Source organism: Halichoeres trimaculatus, unplaced genomic scaffold (assembly GCF_033239565.1).
Source record: "Halichoeres trimaculatus isolate MK-OKI-2021-1 unplaced genomic scaffold, fHalTri1.1 fHalTri1_scaffold_13, whole genome shotgun sequence".
Lineage (NCBI taxonomy): Eukaryota > Metazoa > Chordata > Actinopteri > Labriformes > Labridae > Halichoeres > Halichoeres trimaculatus.
The window spans coordinates 30,773,013-30,799,467 of NW_027437191.1; the positions used below are offsets into that span (position 1 = coordinate 30,773,013).

Consider the following 26,455-nt stretch of genomic DNA (forward strand, 5'->3'; position numbering starts at 1 on the left):
AATATTTAAAAAAAAGTTTTTAGCAAGTCTGTCATGAAAAAAAAGAAACATTTTAAAGTTAATTTCAAAGAATTTTCTTCCATGTACAAGAAATTTAATATAACAACATATTGTTAAGTGTTGCATTTTAAAATTGAGTATTTATTTATTTATTTAATTATTTTTCAGCAAAAAATGAGTTTATTTTTTTGTTTTTTGTTGATTTTTGCTCTGGAACCAATATTTATTGTGTATGGTTTCAGTTAAATCAGATCTGACATCTTGTTCGTCCACATTGTTTATTTTATTTTGAGCTCCTAGTTTTGCCTTTTTATTTATTTTTTTGTTCAGAAAAAATCAGGGATTTTTTTTTTCGGTAAGTACGAGATGTGTACGGAAGACGATGAGGGCCACTGAAAAAAAAAAGTCTGATATTTCTTTTTATTTTATTATAATTTATCTATTTATTTATTTATTTTAGAGAAAAAAGTCTGAAATCTGAGAAAAAATCAGGGAAAATTTTTTTGGTAAGTACGAGATGTGTACGGAAGATGATTAGGGCCACTATAAAAAAAACTATTTTCAATATATTTTTTATTTTATTTTAATTTGTTTATTTATTTTGGAAAAAAGTCTGATATCTGAGGAAAAAATCAGGGAATATTTTTTTGGTAAGTACGAGATGTGTACGGGAGACGATTAGGGCCACTGACTAAAAATAATGTCCAATATTTTTTTATTTTATTGTTATTTTTTATTTTTTTATTTTTATTTTTTTAAGAAAAAAAAAGTCTGAAATCTAAGAAAAAAAGTCAGGATTCTAACTTAAATCTCAGAAAAATATAGAATTAAAAAAAAAAATGTTTTTTTTTCTCCAGTGGCCCTAATCCACTTCCGTAACTGTGTGACCACAATAGTGACTGTTAACTTCTAATAAAGCATTTTACAGGAATAAGTGAGGTTTGATGTCAGGCTAATAAAAGAAATATTGATTTAAATGGTGGTGTTTCCAGACACAGGCGTACCTCAGGAGTGTTTTCCCCCTTGACTCTCCGTACATGGACCAAAACTTCAAGCAGTCTTGATGGGTGATGTTTAATTCAGCAGGGACTGCAACTATTGCAAGAGGAAGATCAATGTATAGACAGCTTTGTGCTTCAGATGAGAGCAACAATAACAGTGAATTTTAGGGAAAGGGGGGGAGTTGTGTAGTCTACTCTTTATTTTCTGATTTCCAAAAAAAAAAATTTGCATTGCCAAAATATTTGTGCATTTGCATCCCGGCCTCTGTGTGCACCAGGATGTGTCAGCAGTGGATGGCTGTGGATTCCTCTGCGCTTAATTGATGGTGAATAATGCTGTCTGCTTCTGACGGGACGACTGATGTTAATGAGGAGGTGAAAAAATGAAGAAAGAAAAGATGTGTGTGCGGAAAATTTAGGATATGGATGCTTTAAAGTTCTTATACTAAGTGGTGTTATCGTGGCGGGAACCGAACTTTTACACCCGCCAAAGTGTTTGTGTAATTGACAGCAGCTGGGTAAATTTATATCAACACTTTGCTTCTTCTTCTTTGGTGTGTTGGATCCCCTCAGCGCTCACCGGGGAGCCTGCTCTGCTCATCACTGCGCACACCCCAGGTAGGGGGCTTGTTAACATAACTTCAGTCAGACACTTCCGTTTAAAATGTATTTAAAGATTTAATTCTTCCAGTTTAAGGAGCGGGAAGAGTTGATTAATGCAGCCGAGCCTGTCACAGACGCAGACACGCAGGCTACAGGCGGAGGGAATAAAACCAATGTTTTACTGCCGAGGCAAAACGGAGCTCGAATGTAAATAGCAGGGAAAGAGACAGAGAGGGGTTTTGTGTTTTTAAAGCTTCAAAAACTGCCTCAACCCTGCGAGACACCGGAGACACGCAGACACACACCGACACACGCCGACATAGCGGGCCGCCTCCCCGCCTCTCCCTGCCTCTGCGGGGCTTTGATCACACGGAACCTTTTATGGGGAATGACTGGCGAATGCACCCGCTGCTGTCACTACAAATCTACCTCACCGAGCGCGCGGGGGAGCGAGGAGGGGACGGGGTGGGGGTGCGAGGGGTGTTCACGCGGAGGGGGAGTGCGTGAGTGAGTGAGTGTGTGAGTGTGTGAGGGAGGTGTCTTTCATCTCGTCCTAGCCGGGCTCACGCGGGGCGCACCTGCTGAAAGCTGTACTTGACTCGCGCTTCTTCCACCTGCTCCGCGCGCTCAGTGTGAGAAGGCTGCGCGCGCGTGTCTCTGTGTTTGTGGGATGTTAACAAGTTCCTGTTCGCTGTGCTCGATGTTTTCCAACACATGTAATGTAAATGCTATAGGTGACTCAAGATCAGCATACAAGTTATTTTTTCCTTCCTTATTTTTTATTTTTATTTTTTACACTTTCTAAAAACACAACCTTACACCTCCATAAAAGTTCTGTCTTTATTTAGAAATATCAATTTGGACCATTGATACTTCTTGTGGGAAAGACTGACTGAATGAAGCAGTAAGAGTCAAAAGATATAAACTAAAAAAAAAAAAAGAAAAAAAAAAAGTTGAAAACTCCTGATATCTGTTTTACAGCATCAAATAAATTATAGGAAAAAATGAGCTTATTGATAAAAATCAGCATCATAACAGTAAATCCAAATTTGAGGAACATTTATCTAGCTTGTGTTTTGATTTTGTAGTTTGACCCATGTTTTATCTGTTTGCACCAGCTATGCTCCAGCCTGCCAGTAGGGGGAGCTCTGAACATTTGAGGGCGTGGTCACATTAAATTGTTTGTTTAGTCAATTTTGGAAGCTACCAGGAAAATTAGGCCCCATGAAAAATATCACTTGGACTTCACAACTTCACATGCTACACCTCTCATCTTAGCTTTGCATCTCTATATAGTGCCCCCGCAGGCAGTGGGAGGTATTACATTAGGCTCAATACTTGGAAAAGCTTTAACAGGAATGCATTTGTCTTTGTGACTGTATAACAGCATCCTTCACTAACAGGTTTCTAAGGTCGACTTTCTGTTCAAGTGTCCCAAGGCAGCACTAATGTCTAACCCTTTACTGCCTAAATTACTTTACAGTAATATTAAAATTGTTTTTGTGTTTTTTCATTCATTTAAAGCTAAATATCGTACATACAATACATGAAAATAATCCTACTAAAAGATATTGAGAGATTTAATAAGTTCACCCTCTGATCAATATATTGCAACTAAGTGCGTTTGATACGATCTTTGTTATGTTTAAAATGAATTAATAGGCATTTATTTATTAATATTCAAGGTAAAAAGTTTGCCTGCACTTGTAAAAGTTTTGTTTATTTATTCATTAATTTATTTTGTAATTTAAAGAGAAAGGAGAAAACTACATGTCATTCTTCACTCACTTGTGTCCCTCATTAACAGATGGACAAGTGCGTGGAGTCCTGAAGAAGAGGTCAGAGTGAAAACGTCTCATTTGTTGGTCTGAAACATGAGCAGGTAACAAACATGATTTTTCTGATCTGAGTTTTTCTGCTTTATGTGCCTCATTGCTCACCGTCTGCGTTGTGTAAACTCATATTTGTTTTTTTGCGGTAACATTAACCTTAAAACAGTCTCCTCTTTTAGTATTTTCTTTTCTGTAGATATTTAGTTAGGAAGTGCAACAGCAATACTGGTATATTTGTTAAAAACACAGATTATTTAGCAGGATAAGGTTTTAAAACTAACTAGGATATAATACAAAGCAGCAGACACATGTACAGTGAGCAGGCAGGCAACATTTTAAATTAGCTTTGAAAAAGCTTGGATTGTTTCCGAGGCATATACTTGGATAATTTGGAGTAAGAATGAGTTTGCTTTATACACTCACTGGCCACTTTATCAAGCACACCTTGCTCGTACTGGGTTGGACCCCCTTTTGCCTTCAGAACTGCCTCAATCCTTGGTGGTATAGATTCAACAAGGTCCTGGAAACATTCCTCAGAGAGTTTGGTCCATATTGACATGATAGCATCACACAGTTGCTGCAGATTTGTCGTCTGAACATCCATGATGAGAATCTCCCGTTCCACCACATCCCAAAGGTGCTCTATTGGATTGAGATCTGGGGACTGTGGAGGACATTTGAGTACAGGGAACTCATTGTCATGTTGAAGAAAGCAGTCTGAGATGATTCCAGCTTTATGACATGGAGCGTTATACTGCTGGAAGTAGCCATCAGAAGATGGGTACACTGTGCTCATAAAGGGATGGACATGGTCAGCAACAATACTCAGGTAGGCTGTGGACTTTAAACCATGCTCAGTTGGTACTAAGGGACCCAAAGTGAGCCAAGAAAATCTCCCCCACACCATTACACCAGCAGCAGCAGCCTGAACCGTTGATACAAGGCAGGATGGATCCATGCTTTCATGTTGTTGAGGCCAAATTCTGACCCTACCATCTGAATGTGGAGCAGAAATCCAGACTCATCAGACCAGGCAACGTTTTTCCAATCTTCTATTGTCCAGTTTTGGTGTTGCTGTGTGAATTGTAGCCTCAGTTTCCTGTTCTTAGCTGACAGGAGGGTCACCCGGTGTGGTCTTCTGCTGCTGTAGCCCATCTGCCTCAAGGTTGGACGTGTTGTGTGTTCAGAGATGCTCTTCTGCAGACCTCGGTTGTAACCAGTGGTTATTTGAGTTACTGTTGCCTTTCTATCAGCTCCAACCAGTCTGTCCATTCTCCTCTGACCTCTGGCATCAACAAGGCATTTTGGCTTGGATGGATATTTTCTCTTTTTGGGACCATTCTCTGTAAACCCTAGAGAGTTTTGGGTTAAAATCCCAGTAGATCAGCAGTTTCTGAAATACTCAGACCAACAACCATGCTCACCAGGTCACAGTTTGTTCTCACTGCTCTCTTATTCCAGCTGTATCTCTTCCTCTTACTGGACTTCCTTCCTGCCTCTTGAACCACCTCAGGTAATTTGAATTCACACTTCGAAACACGATATATAAACACATCTTTCCTCTCGTCGGTGCGCTCGTCTGAGTTCATCCCTGCTGGTGCGATAAAACGTTAGATCGAGGCTTCTGTTCCTCACAGAGGCAGCAAATTGTGCTAAACTACCTTTGTTGATCTGATTGGGGCCTGTGTGCTTAAGACAGAGGATCTTGGCGGTTTCTGGAGGGAACTTTAGGATCCTCAGCGACACACACACACATACACACACACTTAATACACACAAATACAAGCAGACGTGTGGAGGTTGTACAGCGACTGTACACAGAGGCTGTGTGTGCAGCAAGTGGATTATGAGGAACGGTAATTGGCTGTCCAGAGAAGCTGCCCATATGTTCCTGTGTGTGTGTGTGTGTGTGTGTGTGTGTGTGTGTGTGTGTGTGTGTGTGTGTGTGTGTGCCCTGTCCGGAGTTCATCATGTTCTCATAACGGTCAGTTAGGGTTGTCCGCCAGGCTCGATCTCCTGTCGGGATTGTAAATGTTATTGATCAGACGCATACGCCGCATCCATAACAAGAGCTGAGGCACTGTTTCAACACACACACACTCACACACACTCACACACACACACACGCAAACAAACACAGGAGTACTACTCATTAGGAGCCGTACACACTCGTAGACGTAGCCTCATTAACACTCTGGAGTCATACACACTAAACATCCATACACATCTAGTTGTCAGACCACACACACACACACACTTTTCACACACACACTGATTTAGTTGAGTGAAGGATGGGAGGAACGAGATATGGACATGAATGGTGTGTGTGTGTGTGTGCGTGTGTGTATTTGTGTCAGTACGGAGCATGACATTTGTGTCAGTGAGCACAGCAGTGTGTGTATTGTAAGGTGAGTGTGTGAATGTGTGTGTGTATGGCGCGTGTCAGTGTCTGTCAGCCCCGGCGTCTCGTGTCAGGGCGAGAGGCGAGACATTAACAACTTCTGTCATTCTGCTGACAAAATGGTGGCAGAAGATTTCCCATGGTGCCCTGATGACTGCTGGCGTTTGTCAACAAGCCCTGTCACCGCGGCGATGAGGGGGGGTGGGGTGGGAGGGGGGTTAGTGACAGGCCCCGGACCTGTTCCCATGAGCACCGGGGAAAGATGGAGGGCTGGTGTGTGTGTGTGTGAGAATGTGTGTGTTTGTGTGTGTGCAGTAAAGGGGGAGGGAAGGCTTGTCTCTCAGCAGCTTTCATACATAGACTGCGAAAAACCAAAATGAGCTGTCACTGCAATTCCCAGGATGCCTTGCTGTTTAGCATAGCAGCAACAGCAGCAGCAGAAGCAGCAGCTTGAACTGCATGTGTGTGTGTTTCTGTGTGTGCTTCTCTGTGAGTGTGTGTGGGCCCGTAAGCTGATAAGCTAACTCTCTCCCTCCTTTCCTCTCTTACACACACACACACACTCACACACACACACACTCACACACACTCAGATAATTAAGCAGAGCAGAAGCTCCCCCTGACGCGAGGCAGAGCTCATCTGCATTTTGGCCTCCGGCGCGCAGTTAGGAGCAACGCCTGATGGAGGGAGAGAAAGAGGGCAAGCCAGGGAGGGAGGGAGGGGAAGGAGGAGAGGAAAGAGGAGGGAGGGAGCAAGGGAAGGAGAGGAAGAGAAAAAGAAAGAAGGAGAGGGTAAGGAGCCAATTAGCCAGATGGATGGATGAGTGAGTGACAGCGCTCTTGACACTCTGCTATCCGGGCTTTTCTGCTACACACACACACACACACCTTCCTCCCATCCATCCTTCCATCCATCCTTCCCTCTCCTCTCAGCCTCCTTCTCTCTCTGTACGCGCCTCATGCTGTGTCGGTGTATTCTCCTCCCGCTCGCATCCTGTGCTCTGCATACGACTCGCGCTCCAATCGCTTCCCCCCACAGGGCGCAAATGTCTGACGACCTTGTCCAATGAGAGCGCCTGCTGCGCTGCGAGACCCGCCTCCTAGTTTGTGGAACTCAGAGGGGTCAAAGGTCATCATTTCACCATTTTGCTTACAAAGAATTGATTTGATAGGGTCTTGTTTTTTCCCCTCTTTCGATCTCTGAAGTGTGTTTTTTTTTTATCATGTTCCCATTTTGGTCAATCAGTCCCTTTCAGCAGACTGTCTGCTACAATTTGGTGTTAGTTGCAGGTTTTTCTACAATAATTTGTTTCCTGACAGTGTTGAAAATTATGATGACCCTATACATAATTCATATTCCAGATCTTAGTATCCAGAATATTATCAGGATCTGGATCGTACTTTTACATCTGTCAGAAATTATGGTGACCTTGTCTTGTATTGTTTTGCAAAGCAATCCGACCATTTGTGGTGGAGTTATATACACATGTGGTGAAAACAGCCCTATCTCACAATGATAAAGAATCCTTTAAAACAGTCCTGGATCCAGACTGTGATCCGGATCACCTCCAAAATTTAATCACTTCTTCCTGATCCCATTTTGAACATTTCCTGAAAATTTCATCAAGATCCGTTTGTTAGTTTTTGAGTAGTGTTGTTCACAGACAAACAGAGAAACTCTCCCAAAGACATAACCTCCTTGGTGGAGGTAAAAATCCATGAAGATGACCTGAGGAACTGAGTAACTGTGAAACTGTGGAAGCACTATCTAGAGGCTTTGATGAGGAAACACTGAAGGTAAAGTGCAATGTGAAACTCAAAATAAAAAAAATACAACAACAAAATAAAAGAAACAAATACGATCATAAAATATTAAAAGACTAGAGCTGTAAAAGAAAAAAATAATGTAAGACTAAAACTTTAGAAGAATTAAAAAAGCTGAAAGAAGAAAGTGTAGTAAACAGGAAGATTAATAATTAAGTTGAATAAGTTAAATTGAGAAAAAAAAGACACTTATCAGCCACTGTATTAGGTAGACCTTGCTAGTATCAGGTTGGACCCCCTTTTGCCTTCAGAACTGCCTTAATCCTTGGTGGCATAGATTCAACAAGGTCCTGGAAACATTCCTCAGAGAGTTTGGTTCATATTGACATGATAGCATCACACAGTTGCTGTAGATTTGTCGTCTGAACATCCATGATGAGAATCTCCCGTTCCACCACATCCCAAAGGTGCTCTATTGGATTGAGATCTGGGGACTGTGGAGGACATTTGAGTACAGGGAACTCATTGTCATGTTGAAGAAAGCAGTCTGAGATGATTCCAGCTTTATGACATGGAGCGTTATCCTGCTGGAAGTAGCCATCAGAAGATGGGTACACTGTGCTCATAAAGGGATGGACATGGTCAGCAACAATACTCAGGTAGGCTGTGGACTTTAAACCATGCTCAGTTGGTACTAAGGGGCCCAAAGTGAGCCAAGAAAATCTCCCCCACACCATTACACCAGCAGCAGCAGCCTGAACCGTTGATACAAGGCAGGATGGATCCATGCTTTCATGTTGTTGAGGCCAAATTCTGACCCTACCATCTGAATGTGGAGCAGAAATCCAGACTCATCAGACCAGGCAACGTTTCTCCAATCTTCTATTGTCCAGTTTTGGTGTTGCTGTGTGAATTGTAGCCTCAGTTTCCTGTTCTTAGCTGACAGGAGGGTCACCCGGTGTGGTCTTCTGCTGCTGTAGCCCATCTGCCTCAAGGTTGGACGTGTTGTGTGTTCAGAGATGCTCTTCTGCAGACCTCGGTTGTAACCAGTGGTTATTTGAGTTACTGTTGCCTTTCTATCAGCTCCAACCAGTCTGTCCATTCTCCTCTGACCTCTGGCATCAACAAGGCATTTAGTCCCACAGAATTGCTGCTCACTGGATATTTTCTCTTTTTGGGACCATTCTCTGTAAACCCTAGAGATGGTTGTGGGTTAAAATCCCAGTAGATCAGCAGTTTCTGAAATACTCAGACCAACAACCATGCCACGTTCAAAGTCCCTTAAATCACCTTTCTTCCTCATTCTGATGCTCGCTTAAAACTGCAGCAGATCGTCTTCACCATGTCTACATGCCTTAATGCATTGAGTTGCTGCCATGTGATTGGCTGACTAGAAATTTGCATTAATGAGCAGTTGGACAGGTGTGCCTTATAAAGATTAAACACCTTTAAAAGGAAGAAGATCCAAACTTCATCAGAAACAATCAAAGTCTATTTTAGATGTAAGACTCTCCCTCTTCAAAACTTTGAAACCAACATTCCCTCCTTCCTCTTCCTCACCTGCACAGCCACCTGAAGCTCCCCTCCATTAAACTCCATTATCAGGTCAATCACACTGAAAAATAATGGACTGAGTCCCCGAGTTTCTCAACATGGCAATCAACCCAGACACAGACAGCCTCGCAGGGAGGGACGGGCAGCAGGTGGGAGCTGACGTGACAGATTGCTGACCATGCATGAATCATCAAGGTCCTGGAGGAACCTGGAAAGTTTTCTCCAGTTTTGGCAGTTTTTAGCAGAGACTCATTAAATTTTGCTCATAATGTGACACGAAACTCACCCGAGCACATAATGATACACGTTTCACCTCAAAACACCATTAAAGGTGGGCGGTACACTACAGGCAGTTCAGGGTCCAGTGAATTACTGTCACATAGATCAGTCTACAGCAGCTTTTTCAGCCTTTTCAAGTCAAATATCTTCTGTAAAACCTCTAATTCTTATAACTGACTTTATAAATGAGTCGATGAAAGCCCACTTTTGCTTTTACCTCTGCTGGGATTCGGTGAAGCTAGAAGTGTGAGGAGTTTCTACATGATCTTGAAAAAGTCTCCCCTCTAGATATATGCCTGATCCTAATCTACACTTTAAAATGAGATTACACCGCCCCAGCTGATGAAGTTTAGCAGAGAGAAGAGATATCTGTGTTTTTCTCTGCTAAAAACGATTTCTGTGATTAATTTTGTAGTGATGGTGGACACTGTAGCCTAACTGTCAGACAGAAAAAGGACAGAAGAGCAGAAGAAAGATAAACAGGAGAGAGATAGAGCACGAGCTAAAGGCTAAAAGGGTTAAACTGTTTGTGCTAATGTTGACTCCAACCCACAGTCAGCAGTTATTCTGCAGTGGTCTGTTCAAACTTGAGAGTCTATCAATAAAATGAAGAGTGAGGTTACGTTAGTGGCTACTAAACTAGTGTACGAACTGACAGTTAGCTTATTGTCACGTTAGCCTACAGATACATCGTAGCACCAGGTTGCTAGTAGCCCTACGTATAGCTGGCTACTGATATACAGTACAAACTTACATTTGCTTGTTGTCATGTTTCAAAGACAGTGCTACCTATCTGTACTGATAAATACCTTATCTTGTCACGTTGTATCCAGTAAAAAGTCGTCTTAAACAAAGAAAATTTATTCCAAAACAAACACACGCCTGGTTCAAAGTCACATAATTATGACAGCGCGTGAGACTCCGGGCCAGAAGGTGGCGCTGCAGTCCAATTAAAACAGATCCTCCTCACAGCATCTTAAAATATATATTTTTCAAATTCTTTTCTGTAAGTTGCTAACTTGCCATTCGATGGTGTCATTAGGGAAGGGAAGAAAAAGCTAGAGGTGCTGGTGGCTGTACATAACTTGTCGATCTGTACCTACAGCACTGATTAGTGGTTGAAGTAATCAGTTTTGTGCATGAATGAGTAAAAATTCATGAACAGTGAACTGAACTTCTCAGTTTATAACTCATGAACCAGAACGGGAATGAAGTTCACTCCTGGGGCAGTGAAAGGCGGCTAACAATCCAAGAGGCACCTAAAGGTGCTGAGAGATAAGGGGAGGGGTGACGAGCACTGTGATTCACAGACAGTTCACACAATATGTTAACAGTTTTTCTGTCTGCGCTGCTATAACAACACACAGGGATTCATTAACTTGGGTAATCGGCTCACAGGATATGGATTCAAGCAAACATGGCTTTACTGAAAAAGAGAACCTGTAGCAAAAAATGAAGTAGTCCAATTTTTGGGCCTTGATCAAAGTTCAAAATTAAAAAAAATGAACTATGTATGTGAATGAGTTCATTTGAATTGGTATGAACTGAGCTCTGATTGAGCCCACTTCTGGTGTGAGCTGGCACAACTCTGGAAGTAATCCTCTAATCATCTAGTCCAGGGGTCTGCAACCTTTACTTTCATAGGAGCCATTTTTCCTCAGCTCACCTGGATTAAAGTCATTCAGGAGCCACAAAATCTACTTTATCTTTACAATAAAGACAAAAATTAGCATATAACATTCTATACATAGTAAAACTCCAGTGAATAATTATCAAAACAAGATGTTTATTTGTGTTTATAATATTGTACATGTAAATTTTATTTTAATGTACAGATATTAAAAATTGAAAAAATAAAAACTGTTATATAAATGTGCAAAATTCACAAAATTTCTGAATTTTTCAATTAGTTGCAAGCATTCTATAAAAAAAAAAAATTCCAAACTTTGCAACATTAAAAAAAAAAGAAATTAAAAAATGCCAAAAAATATCCCAAAATTGCCAAAATATAATTTTAACAAATGTGCAAAATAATTTAAAAATTTAGAATTTGTGCACATTTTTTTAAGAAATTTTGATTTTTTTTTTTAATTCTGAAAAATTCAAAAAAGAAATTTAAAATATTTGAAAAAAGTCAAAAACAAAATTGTAAAAAATTTTACTTTTTTTGAAAGCTTTATTGCATATTGCATGTAATGCATATTTAGTTCAACAAAATATTATTCCATGATTTCATTTAGTGTCAATATCTTTAATCGTCAATACCCTCTGTAAGAAAAATAACAATTCTTTATATCAATAATATTTGTAAAGCTACAAGGAGCCACTGCAGAGGAGTCAAGGGAGGTTCCAAAGCCGCAGGTTGATGACCCCTGATCTAGTTGATTAGTTGTTGAAAACCGCGTTGAAAAGAGGAGGGAACCAAGCAATGACCCTTGAGGAACACCTATAGATACGCAATGAGGTTTGGACAATCCTGTCCTTCATGATGCTTTTATACAGATCTTCCTGTGAGCTCAAACATGAACCAGATCAATTCTCTAAGAGATCTGAGAGAAATGAGGTTGACGGTTCAAAGTTAGATTTTAAGTCACAACAAAGTGTAAAGTGTCACTTGGAAATCAGAAGATTTCTTGCTTGTTGTAAAACAGCCCAAAAAGTTAATTTTGACTCAAGTTTGGCTTTTAGTAGAGATTTTAAGAGACACTTGAGTCGGCCAATCAGATTTTCAAGTCAAGTCAAATAATAATAATAGTATAAGTTTTATTGATGCACTTTTCAAACAAAGCAGGTCTAGACTGTTCTCTGTTTTTATTGAATTTGTAGTTGCAGTATATCATAAATACATCATAAAAAGAGATTTTTCTCTCCGGACCTTCATGTTTTAGGATTCACATTACAGTAAATTTACATTTCTTCCACTTCAGATGTCGTGCTTGAAAACCAGATGGCTCCACAAATTCCTTTTGAAAGCAAAAAACGTGCGAACCCTCACACAAAACTGAGGAGACATTTCACCTCCTCGTTCCAGTTCCAGCCAGGAGTGACAGACAGACAACAGGGGAGGATGTAAACAAGGATAAGACAAGACAATTTTATGCAAATTATCAACAAGAGGAGGCGCGGAGCAGATGTAGGATACGAGTAGGTGGAAGTGAACGTTTGGAAAAAGGAGGCGGCAGCGGGTGACAGGAGCACAGTTGGTGGGGTTAGGGGGAAAAAAACGGAGAGAAAAAAAAAGCCAGGAGGCCTCATGACAAGCTGCTGCAGCTTCCTGTTTGCCCACAGAGAGAAGAGGAGAGAAAGAGGAGGATGAGGATGGAGGGCGAGGAAGAGCCACATTTGGAGGGAGAGAATAAACACCTGACTAAGGGAGGAGCGGAGGGTGATGGGAGATGGAGTCAGGGTGAAAAGGTCAGACAAGAGGTCTGTTGATGACACAGTAACTGCTGAGGATGGGGCAATAATATTTCACTTTTAAGATTATTCAATCGATTTTTTTTTACACCTAAACTTTTTATTTTACACAAGGAGAATGGTATTTGCAATTTTTTTGTGTTGAATTTTTTTTCAAAAATCTTATTTATTTGTTTGTAATATTTAATTAATTTATTTTTTATTTATGTATTTATTTTTATTTATGAATGTATTTATTTTTATTTATGAATGTATTTATTTTCATTTATTTATTTATGTTTATTAATTCATTCATTAATTTTCATTCATTTATTTATTTTTATTTTGTTTTATTCATTTTAATCAATTAATTAATTAATTAATTTGTTATGTTAATTTTTTATATGTATTTTTTATTTCAAAAAGCCTTTTCTTTGTTGAAACTTCTTTTGATTTTTTAAACAACCAAATATTGCATTAAAATGAAAAAAGACTAAACGACTGTTGATAAACATTAGCATTAAGTTAATCAAACAGTGAGTTAAAAATGTATTATTTTTTTGTTTTTCTTTTAAAGAGTAAAAATAAGCCATAATTTTCCACCTTTTTGATAGTACGATAAGCTTTATAAAATATTTTTTAACTAAAAAAAACATATTTTTGATGATTATACATATAGTTACAGCTGTAAAAGTTTGTAATAAACCAAATGAGACGATTGGTAATATTGTACTACTCTTGAAATTTGCATTTTTTTTATATTTGTTTTGATATTTTGTTTTATATGTTGAATGATTTTGCTGATTGACAAAACAATTCTTATAAAATTGAGAAAAAAAGTGCATAACAGTGATCCTCAAGCTCAAAATTACTTAATCATGTTACTTAAACAAAAACAAAACAGATGAAAATATACAGGCCTGAAGAAGCTGAAGTGCAACCGAACACAAGTTGCCAAACCTAAATTTTAAAGGGAAGTGTTTTAGTACTAGATTAGTATTCTTACTTTGTTATTAATTTTCCCTGAACTGAAAAGTTATAAATTGAAGATAAAACCAGAAGGAGCTGGAAGAAAGCATCACTTGAACACTTCCCCATTCAACAGCAGTTTCTCTCCAACATTTTACCGTTTCCGCTGTATGTTGGTCACGTCTGAGTGAAAACCACAAACACAAACCACACACAGTTCACACACAGTTCTCACACACGTGCAGCAAACACTCTGACATCTGACTGTGATTGCAGGTGTGGTTAACCATCCACAATGCCCAGGGTGATACACAAGAACAACACAAGCCTTCTTATCAGACATGCAGTGAAACACAGACAGCAAGCACTTAACAGTTTCCTCATGGCCTTAAACACACACACACAAACACACACGCTCACACACACACACCACTCTGGGTAGAGTAAAACCAACCTGCACAGCCGCCACTTTAGTTTGCAGACTAAATGTTGGTTTTTGGAGGATGCTGCTGTGGTGTTTTTAAAAGCGGGAACAAACAGAGGTGGAGGAGACGTCGCAGACTTCTTTTTCTTTGGCCTCACAGCTTTTGAACACAAGATGATGCAGCTGCAGTGCACACAGTGAGCATTTTAACCGCTACATCACCTGGAAAACTTCTCTTAGGTCTCAACATATTCCCCTATCAGGTCAAAAACAAATTTCGCTTCTTCTTTGTATTTTTTTTAAAAATCAGATTTATTTTGAGACAATGGACTCAGATGCAATTTTATAATATAATATAATATAATATAATATAATATAATATAATATAATATAATATAATATAATATAATATAATATAATATAATATAATATAATATAATAAATTTAATAATACAATTAAACAATAAATTAAATTATTTCTATTATATTATATTATATAATATTATTAAAATAATACAAAATTAAATAATATTATGATAGAAAAGAATAGAATATAATTTATTTATTTATTTCCAAGGGAAATTTTGGAGTCACAGCAGCAATACAAGAAAAAAAAAGTGAGAAAGTGTTTAAAAATTAAAATTAAATAAAATTACTATAAATTTTAAAACAATGACCAAAAAATAATATAATAGAAATAATATATAAATAAAAATAAATAAATAAACAAATATAATATCATATATTTTTAATAAAAATACAAAATAAAATAAATCATGATAAATATATCAATTATTTAAAATCATAATGCATGGGATAATGATAAAAAATAATAATACAAAGTACCTTGTATTTACATTTACAGATATAACAGAAATAATTTAGGATAAATATTAATAAATAAAATAGATAGTTAAAAGATTAATAAATAAAAAATACAATAAGATATTTGTTTATAATAAAAAATATTAAATAAAATTATTTTAATTATCAATTTTTCAAAATCATCATTCATGAGATTTTAATTTCTTAATTAAACTGTTAATGCATTAAATAGACTTTTCTTCACCCCTCATACCGCTTACAGGATGCATGCATTTGACATGGTAAAGAAAAAATATTGCACTACATTTGGGTTGAATAAAAAAATAGTGAAAAAAGATGTAAAATTAAGAATGTGTTCGTAAATCTTGCACATGTAGACACCATGTTTGTGCAGAGGTTTTAATGTATTCAAGGTCAAAAAGCCACTGCATGCTTCCAGGACCACAACACAAGAAAAATCCAGCACATCCAAACTTTAGTCCTCATATACTTCTTATTATTAATTTTATATTTGTCTGTAAATTATGTTGGGAGGTCAGAAACTTTTCTAGTTTTTGCACAATAATTGAAGATTCTTGATTGAAATGGAAATAAAGGCCTGAAGACAGCGCGGTAGATGGACAGCAGAGAGAAGGAGGAGGGGGTAAGGTTGGAGGGGGAGAGGTGAGGGTGTGAGTGACGGGCGGAGAGGTTCTGCTGTGTGTTTCAGACAGAGGGATGGAGGGAGTAAATCCTTTTCTTCATCATTACCTCGTCTCTGCCACTGCCCTCACCTTAATTAGTCTCAGAGCAGCTTCGCCCGGCCAGAAGTCTGCCTCATCCCTCCATCGTCCCTCTGTACCCCCTTCAAACTCCTCCACCACCACCACCACCACCTCCGCCTCCTCCCTCCTCATCCCCTTCACCTCTTCCTCTTTCTTCCTCCTGCTCCCTCTTTTCCTCCAGCGATTTCCACACTTCCTCTGTCTCCCTCGCGCTGCGCTTCATCTTCCGTCTCTGTGGAAATTGACTGAAATACCAAACCCCTAACCCCACAATATCAACAGCTGTGCTGCTCACACTCACACATAAACACACACACATGGCACAAAGAGTTTAATGTTGGTAAATACCGCAGACACACACACACACACACACACACGCACACACAGAAAGAGAGATGTACGTGGCTGCTCCAGGCTTGGCAGCTATAAATACAGAGGATTGCAAAGAGGAGGAAACTCGGTTAAAAAGTTAAGTGGGGAAAAAAGCGGCGCAGGGAGATTGACACCCCGACGTCTCAGCTCTCTAGAGGCTAAATTAGGAGATCCACAGCTCCTCACACACACACACACACACACACACACACACACACACACACACACACGAGCCTGTGCACACACACTGACTGACAAGCACACCTTAAGAGATTCCACTTTCACACAAACCATTTTATAAGGTGCACACACACATATGCAGGTGTGTGAATGTGTGTGTTTTTGTGGTCGCTGGCTCCTCCACAGACATTCTGCAGGTCGACCAGGACTTCCTGTTTCTGTCACTGTGTTGAATGTTGATGGACATTTCTCCAATTAACATTTATCCAATTTAATAATCACAACATGACACTAAACCACAAAAATTCACGTTTTCATGCAGTGTATGCTCCTCCTTTAAGCTAACAGAGGATACTTTACATCCTATTTACGGGGAAACAGTGAGGCTGGAAAAACTTGGAAGTTCAGTTTGTTTAGGAACAATATAAATATATTTAATTATATATATTTACATATGTAAATGCAATCCAAATAAGGCACAACTTCAAATTCTGACTTAATTTGAGCCTTTCAACACATTATTATCAAACCGCTTCAGCATTTTTCTGCTGCTGTGATGATATAAATATCAAGATCATGGCTCTTGAAAATCACAAACAGCTTGACTAAAGGGTTAAATGTAATTTGTCAAAAAAACAAACAAACAAAATACTCGCGTAAAGACTAAGAGTTAGAGGGATCACCAGCGAACGAAGCATACAGGCGCAGCTGTGCAGCTAAAAGTCGGCGTGCTAAAGGGGCAGCAACTAAACCTTGTAGAAGCACTAAGTATTTAATTAAAAAAAATAATAATAATAATAAATAATGATAATAACAATAACTATTATTAAGATTAAAATAGAATAATAAAAATATATTTATTATAATTATTATAATTATTATTATAATAATAATTATTTTTATTATTACTATAACAAAAAAGAAATGAAATAATAATAATAAAAATAATATTTATTGATATTATTATTATTATTATTATTATTATTATTATTATTATAATTATTATAATTATTATTATAATAATAATTATTTTTATTATTACTATAACAAAAAAGAAATGAAATAATAATAATAAAAATAATATTTATTGATATTATTATTATTATTATTATTATTATTATTATTATTATTATTATTATTATAAAACGAAGGCAAATAAAAATAATAATAATAATAATAATAATAATAATAATAATAATAATAATAATAATAATAATAATAATAATTATTATTATTATTATTATTTGTATTATTATTATTATAAAAAAGAAATAGAAAAAAATAATAATACAAATAATAATATGGACATCTGAATATAAAGACTGAGAAATAGGAGGATGAGTAACGAAAAGTTGGGGATACGCAACTTTACGGATGCCAACTGCTGTAAAACAACAAAGAAGAAGAAGAAGCACGTAGAAATGTAGCATTTAGCTTAACGATATATCTAAAAATTCAAGATCAGAAATTAAATTTCATTGCATTTATTGCCATCTCAGCTTTACACCTTTAAAAATAGCTCAACATCATTAATGTGGAGAAATCACTTGTGTCATTGTGTAACAGCGTTTGCATTCCGTGTTTGTTTTTGTCGTCACATGAGTGCATTTGTAAAGATGACTTTGTTTGACCGGTTTCCTTTTCCTGTTTGCTAAACATACATATCTGTATTTGCTTGGCAAACATCGCCCTGTGAACTGCTGAAGTTCACTTCCTGTTAACCTTCACCTTTTGGTACACACCTGTGCTTCACATCGTAGAGCAGTGGTTCCTAGTGATGTGCGGACACCAGCTCTCTGTGCTCTAAAATCTCAAACCAAAACATTTATGCTTTTGATACTCCAGTTATTTGAAGTCAGGTAAATCATTAACAGAAACACAGTGAAAAGTAACCAAACTGATATAAAATGCCGTTAGGCGGGAACTACTTTTTCTTCCGCCGGGGTAAATGTGTAATACGTGAGCGCAGCTGCACACTGCTCATTCTGCCATTCTCACTCTGACTCAGTCTCAGCCTATAGTCTGCGGTTTGTACAGGACAAAAAGGCAGAGTGCAAAATATGTTGTGTTGCTAATGGAGTTGTTCGAATTAATAGGTATGATTATGAAATAAGTAACAGAATTGATACAAGCTTCAATAAACAGATAAATGAGTTCACTTGAAGTAATACTATGTGTATCAAGGTCATACTCTTACATGGGCAAAAAAGCCTGGATTAATTCAGGGAAGGTTTCCTTAAGGAATGGATCATTTAAGGTGGATTACAGACACCAGGTGTCATTAAATTACACAGACTGCAATGGAACAATCATGGCCTGTTAAGAAAAATATATAAGATAAAAGATGAAAAGAAAAATAACATTTAATGTAAATCTTAATGAAACATCACTAGTGGTTCCTCCATGGGGGTACAAGCTTTGTATAGTGTACTTCATAATCTAATGAAACAAAGTATGTGGAAGTAAAACTTTCATGTGCAACATGATGCTGTGTCTAAAAAGGCAATAATAATAATTATAATAATAACTAGAGAGCGCAGATCTTCACCAAGCATATTGTGATTGTCACCAATACTTTAGTCCGACTTTAATGTTATACTCCCTTTCAGCAGACTGTCTGCTACAATTTGGTGTTAGTTGCAGGTTTGTACGATAATTTGTTTCCTGACAGTGTTGAAAATGATGATGACCCAGTACATATTTCATATTCAGAATCTTAGTATCCAGAATATTATCAGGATCTGGGTCGTACTTTTACATCCGTCAGAAATTATGGTGACCTTGTCTTGTCTGTCCATTTATGGTGGAGTTATATACACATATAGTGAAAACAGCCCTATCTCACAATGATAAAGAATCCTTTAAAAAAGTTCTGGATCCAAGCTGATCTGGATCACCTCCAAAATTTAATCACTTCTTTCTTATCCCATTTTGAAGATTTCCTGAAAATTTCATCAAGATCTGTTCCTTACTTTTTGAGTTATGTTACATTGTAGTTTAAAACATTTAACATTTTGTCAGTAAAATAAAATATAATAAAATAAAATCTATGATCTATATCTACTTCAATCCAAAATATAACCACCAAGCCTTAACCTGCAGGGGGCGCTGTTGACATTAAAGTTGCTCCATCTGTGACCTTTGATCCTGCTGCTGCTGCAGCTTGAGCTCCACTTCCTGCTCTGGCCACTAGATGGCGTTCAGGCTCTTCCCAGGCTGAGACACAGAGAGGGTTTGATTCTCTGTTTGTTTGTTGTTCTGTCTTATTTAGATTCTTTGTGTTTATATTCTTTAAATGTTGTTCAGGAAGGAAATTAAAGTCCTAAAATAAAAAGTTTGACATTTATTTTGGTCGTGTTTGAGTCCAATGTTGTAAATAATGGAGGATGTGTTGCAACGGGAAGTTAAAGGATTTTATTAAGAATGAAAATAGGTAAACACCAAGTCATATTTTATTAGAACATGTACATGTTTTATGCTTTTAAATGTACATATCAAACTGGAAGACGAATTAAAAAAGTGTTTTTTGGTCTAATCGAGGAACAAAACTCACTTTAGAGACGATCAGTGTAAAAACCGAGGAACAAAATACTGAAGAAGAAATCAAAAAGTGATTATGAAAGTAAACATGTAGATGTAGCTCAGCTTTAAATGTGTGTGTCATGTGTCTACAGCTCTGTTAATGTGTGTGTGTGTGTGTGTGTGTGTGTTCAGTGTTCTCAGTCTACCATAAGAAAAGACAGAAGGAGGACATCAAACGTCTCTTAAACTCCACCACCACAAAGCGCTGCTGCTGCAGCTTTGTATAAGATATTATATTTAAATACACTACTTGGAATACTTGAGTGCCCACACACACACTCATTGACACACACACACACACATACACACTTACACACACATGCAGAAAGAGACAGCGACTATTCAGCCCATTCTTGCGTAAATCACTTGGCCTCAGGGCTCTCTTAACCCTTTCTGTGTGTGAGAGAGTGTGTGTGTATGTGTGTGTGGTTGTGTGTTCACGTTTGTGTGTGTGTGTGTGTGTGTGTGTGTGTGTGTGTGTGTGTGTGTGTGTGTGTGTGTGTGTGTGTGTGTGTTGGATGTCCCTTTGAACAGGCGTAATGCTGGTGGACAGTGTGTAACTAGATGCTGTGATGATGCTGAATAAGCTCAGTCTGTGTGTCTGTGTGAATGTAAAGCAGCTTTAAAATGTTCAGGGCATAGATCCAGAAGACATAGATCAGCCTCAGAGTGGAGTCAGTCTGCAAAACGGGGTTTATCACTCACGTTTAGAGTCAAGTGGAAATAAATGTGTGGTTAATATTACATAAAGCCTGGATTTTTATTTAGTAAGATGAATTTTTCCCATTTGACCTAGAAGAAAGTGAAACTTAATCGCTAAACAAATACACAATTTTAGATGTGTACAAGTATCACATGATTTATTTTGATGGTAACATATTTAAAAAATGACTAATTTAGTGAAATACACATGTATGACACTCACACTTTTTTTTTACACTCAAATACTATTTGAAACGAAAATCTACAAAAAAAATTGTGGATTTCATGAGTTGTTATAGCTTCACGTAAACTTTTGAAACTCTTAGTTGTGATGTTAATCAGTGTGTCTTCCTGTTGTCATGCACTTCCTTTGACCTATCAGGGTCAGACAGATAATTAGCCTTATAGCTAGCTCTGATTTGTTTCCACTGATGCTGTGCAAAAGTTTCAATGAATATATGCACTGTCCCTTTAAATGATAAGTAAATCGATAGATTGATAAATAAATCTTGTTGCACCCAGCTGTAAAATACTCTCTGTAATAGCTCAGCTTTTTAACGCTGTGGACTGAGTTCTTGTTCATTTTTCCTTTTTCCCTCCATCATTTTTTCTATTAATGATCAAAATGGTACAAACGACCTGAAACATGATGAGCTGCTTTCTCTGGATGCTTCTGAGCAACATGGAGACAGACGCCCTGAACTCCTTACATTCAGCCTGATGGATCCATGTTAGTAGTTGATTATTTTCACAAACACACCAGATCATTAATTAATTAATCAATTAATCATAGTCATGTGAGGTGGATTCAGTCAGACGTGTTAAAACCTGCTGCTGCCTCCTTTACAGAAGGAGAATTTGGACGTCAGTGAAATTCTCCTGGTTGAAAAGGAAAAAAAAAAAACTAAACTTGGTCTTTGTACAGGAAGTTTGTTATTAGTGTTATTGAACTTAAATATGTTGTTTTTTAACTAAAATGGGTGTAATGTTGTGATTTTACCAAAAGATGAAGTAGACATTGTCCCTAAATGTGGTGAATAGGTCAAAGTTTTAAGAGGATCATGGGTCTGAGAGGCAGAAATGTAACGTCCACATAAGTGGATGCTGGGTCTCAAGAGATTAAGTTGTCAGTAGAACAAAACAAAGAAAATTTGACGTTCTCTTCCAAAAAAAATAGATAAATAAATAAATAAATAAATAAGAATTTAATTTTTCCTTTGTCAAGCTGATGCTTATTACTTTGTTTGGAGTTAATGGCAAGTATTACTTCCTGTTTGGAAACACTAGTCAGGAATATTTTGCTCACTGCACTGTGATATTTCTACTCTTAACAAATATTTTATTCCTTCATTTTTACCTTAAGATATCTTTAAATAATATTTAATCTGGATGTCTTTTTCATTTTTTTGTGTATTCAACCTTAATGTAACCAGGAAAAACTCACTAACTTAGATTTAAAAAAAAAAGAAAAAAAAAAGAGTGTGTTAAAGAGTGTTAAAGGGTGTCCCAGGTTGAGATGGAAAGAAGCACAAGCCGCAAAGTTTCTGACAAAGACGTTTGCAAGGGATTCAGATCCATGACGCAACAAAATCATGAGACAATTTTACAAGAAGTAAAAAGACAAACAAGCAAACTTAGAGGGTTCTCAAAATGTTTGTGACAAACTATTAGACTTTGTCCCCTCTTTTTCATGATTTGTATGTTTTTTTTATTCTCATAGAGCAGAAAGTAAATATTAAACTCCACTTTGGCCTCAGATAACCCAGCTGTGGTCTGAAATGCAAATCTTATTTTCCCAAGTTTTCTTGCTTATATTTTTGCTTATATCATCAGGTCAGAAGTGAAAGTCAAACAATTTCAGTAAAACAGCACAATGTTACAGAGACTCAAACAATTCTTAGAAATACGTTACAGAATAAATTATTACTGGTTAGATTTCAAAACATCACCATACTCATTAAAGAAACACTTTTTTCAATCAATTTATCCATTTTCTTTAAACACTTTTGAGATATTACAGCTGAAGCTGCCCAGCTGTGTTAATATCACTCTGTATTATCCACCTGTGTGCTTCTGTTTTCATCTGGGTTCTGCTTATCTTTTATCTATCTTACCTTATTTATTCATTAAAACTTTTTATTTATTTAGTCGGACTGACTTTTGACCCTGCCCAGTGTCATCATCTCCTTTAGTCTCATTTATACCCTTAACTTTTAACTCATGTGCATTTTTTTTTATTTTACAGTTTCTTTTATGTGAACTCGTCTTTGTTTCTTTTTGTGTATCAGTCCTGTAGAAGTTGCTCCATGTGGGATTAATGAAGTTGTCTGAATGAATCTAAATCTTGTGTGTGTGTATCTCTATATGACTTTTCTTTCCTCATTAGAGAAAAAACATAGAGTTGGATAGAAAAGAAAAAAACAGAATTACTTTATTGATCCCAAACTGGGAAATTATGGTGTTACAACAGCAGTTATTATTATCAGAGCCAGCGAGCAATAAAATGTATACTCTTAACATAAGTACCCCCCAAAAAAGTAAATAAATAAAAGTAAATAATAATGATAAAAAAACATAAATAAATAAATAAAAACAAAACATCTTGTTTTTACTTGCGCTAAAGCTAATATGAGTTCATTAAGTCGTCTGCGTACACTCTGTTCTCTGTGTATTCAGCCTAAAAAAAACTTTTGTACCGATATAGAACTTTTTATTTTTCATTAGAGAGAAACTATAGACCAGAATAGAATAGAATACAAAATAATAGAATAGAATAGAAAAGAATAGAATTACTTTATTGATCCCAAATTGGGAAATTATGGTGTTACAACAGCAATTGCCAGAGCCAGTTGAACAATAAAATGTACACCCTTAACATAAGTACTCAAATAAATAAAACAATTAATAAATAAGAATATTTGAAAAAAAATAATAAAAAAATTAGAAATAAATGAAAATTTAAAAAAAAAAAATAAAAACAAAAAATAAAAAAAAACATCCTGTATTTACTGGCGCTAAAGCTAATTTGAGTTCAATAAGTCATCTATGTTCACTCTGTTCTATGCTATCTTAAAAAAAAACTTAAAAAGAAAGTTATAAGACGGCTCTCTGACTGCTTCAAACATGATTTAAGAGCAGACAGACGTTTGAGAAACACTTTAATTGAGTGGAGCAGTTTCACTCTGAGTGTGTTTGATGGATGGAGCAGGTTTAACTCTGACCCAGTCGGCTGGTGTCGAGTCAGAGAGACGAGATTCTGTACAGAGGAGGGAATAAGTGTGCTGGTATAGGAATAACACACACACACACACACAGTAACACACACACACACAGTAACACACACACAGAGGCAGACTTCCCTATCAGCAAGTTGTCTGCGGCTTGTTGAACCCCCGTAATGCTCCTATTAGCAGCTTCAGTTAAAATGGCATTTCATCAGGCAGCTGACAAGTGAATTATCTCCCCCTTTCTCCTCCCTGCTCCTGCTCTCTCTCTGTCTGTCTCCCTGCCTCGGTCTCCCACTCTCCCCCCGGCTCAGTGACAGTAGCCTTAGGCCTGAGATAAAGAGGAGGCGCGCGGCGCTCGGCGCTCTCACACACACTCGGCAGAACTGAAGTGACATCCTGTCAAAACAATAGTTTACTACAACAGGAACTTGTGTGTTCTGTCAGGCAGAGGCTGAACTTCAACTTTGGGACGTATAGATTCCTCTTTCATACCCCCCTTCCACACACACACACATGCACACACACTTTGTATGTGTGCATGTGTGTGTTTCATTTGGGCCATTGGATCCCAGCCTGGAGTCACAGTGTGAGTGTGTGAGTGTGTGAGTAAAAACTCAGAGGACAGTTTAGATTGTGTTCATCATGCAGGCGTGTGTGCAGCTCCGGGGAGGGATTGCCATCGCTGACAAATCTCCTCCAGAGCTCGTGTGCGGCGCTCAACATTTCTCTGCTGTTTCTGTTCTCGCTTTTCAAAAACCACGATTCCCCGTCTCGGCGCCGTACCCAGTCGTGTAGCTGAAGGAAACCGTGCTGGCGTGTGGAGGTACAGCTGTGATTCCCAACCTCTTTGTGCTCTAAGAGTTTTAAAGTGACCGTTTGTCACATGTTAAACATGTCTGCGAGGCGTGAGCGCATCCATCAAAGTCTGATTTTGCTTTTTGTGTAAATTTAAAGCAGGAAAAAGAGAGATCTCAGGGGTGAAAGTCGCTGAAAACAAGGATTCGCAGAAAGTCTGACAAGAATAACAGATTTCAGCTAAAAAAAGTAGATTTGTCTCTTTCTGTCAGACACGGTGGGGTCTTTTTGTTTCTTCTGTAGGCCCCAGCTTTAAAATCTCCTACATTCTTAATTAGCTTTCTGTTACGTTTGAAGACTGAATGAAAGCTTCAAACCCTTTTTTTTGAGTGTGTATTTTTGCTTCTGGTCTAAATCAAGCCACCAAGGGGCGCTGTGGAGCGAGGTGTAGACAGGTTGAGCCTGAAGGAGCACGGAGCACGACCTCGGCGATGACCTCCAGCTGCTCATCAGGACTCTCCACCTCCTGAAGATGAATCCTCGAGACCTGAACACTGATCTGACTCCATCAGATTTCACTTTTTGTGAATCTGAGTCCTTCCCACTGCACTTTCTAACGAGTGAGGACACAGTGACAGGACACGTTTCTGCTGCAGCCCCATTAAAGGACCAACTGAACCTGCTGAAATGATCTGCAGCGCACAGAGGAGAGCTAACAAGCTGCTCCTGTCAGACCACGCTCACAAACACACGCCTCACACAGAGCGGACGCTCTTAAGATGGGGAAAGGTTTGTGATGAATATGGAAGAAAGTAGCACCTTAAAGCTCCTGTGAAGACTCTTTATCTTGTTACCAAACAGACTGAAATTAATCCTGATCTCCATTTATTATCCAAAAGTAGAAAACAAAAAATCAAAGGGTTCAGATTTGTCCAGAGGGGGCGCCAGAGTTCACTGAGTTTCTCACAGGAGCTTTAAAAGATTTATTCTGAGATATTTCTGTAGATAGACACGATTAGATCCAAAACAGTTCCTGCAAATGTGGACTTCGTATCTTCGTTTCTCAGGCTTTACTGCTGCTTCAACCCTTGTGAACATTGCACTGGACTAACTATGAACTCTGCCTTGTTCTAAGGGAATAATAAGGAAGGTTCCTGCCGATTGTATCTGCTTTTATCATTGTTTGCTTTATTTGGTTAACAGTTCCTGTGACAAATGTGTGTAAACCAATGTTGTAATGAGGTTTTTGTGTATTTTGTATGTTTTGCTGTTTATAAAATAAGGAAAAAGCAATAAACATATCTGTTATAAAAAAAACAAAAACCCATACAAACCTCTGGACTCACTGTTGTTAAGCAACAACTACCTGCTGTGCATTTTCCATATTAAGGTATATGTGCAATAGTTAAAACTTAGCCTTTTTTATTTTTCATATTCTGAGCAGTGATTTTACTTATATTTCATAGTTAGTACACTTACACTTCTATTTTTTTCACTTCTTGCACTTGTAATTTCTTTCATCTTTAACTCTTTAACTTCTTATATTGGTATATTTTGTAATTATTCCTCAATTATTGTAATTCCTTGTTTGTACTTTCTTCTTTCAACATTGAAGACTGAAGACATTCACAACCTGATTGTTGCTCAGCATCAGAATGGAACTGGTTACAGACTTATATCAAAGCACCTGAATATTCCAGTCAGCACCGTTGGGGCCATTATTCACAAGTGGAAGAAGCACCACCTTACCATTAACAGGCCACGCGCAGGAGCTCCTTGAAGATT

The 26,455-nt window shown here is 37.6% G+C and overlaps 1 long non-coding RNA gene across 1 annotated transcript; it reads left to right on the top strand.

The window, feature by feature from the left end:
• The first annotated feature begins 1,540 nt into the window (after positions 1–1,540).
• Positions 1,541–25,543, top strand: LOC141801501 (uncharacterized). The gene is made up of 3 exons (XR_012599402.1): positions 1,541–1,619; positions 3,412–3,486; positions 25,091–25,543. It is a non-coding gene; the product is annotated as an uncharacterized LOC141801501 (long non-coding RNA).
• The last annotated feature ends 912 nt before the right edge of the window (positions 25,544–26,455 follow it).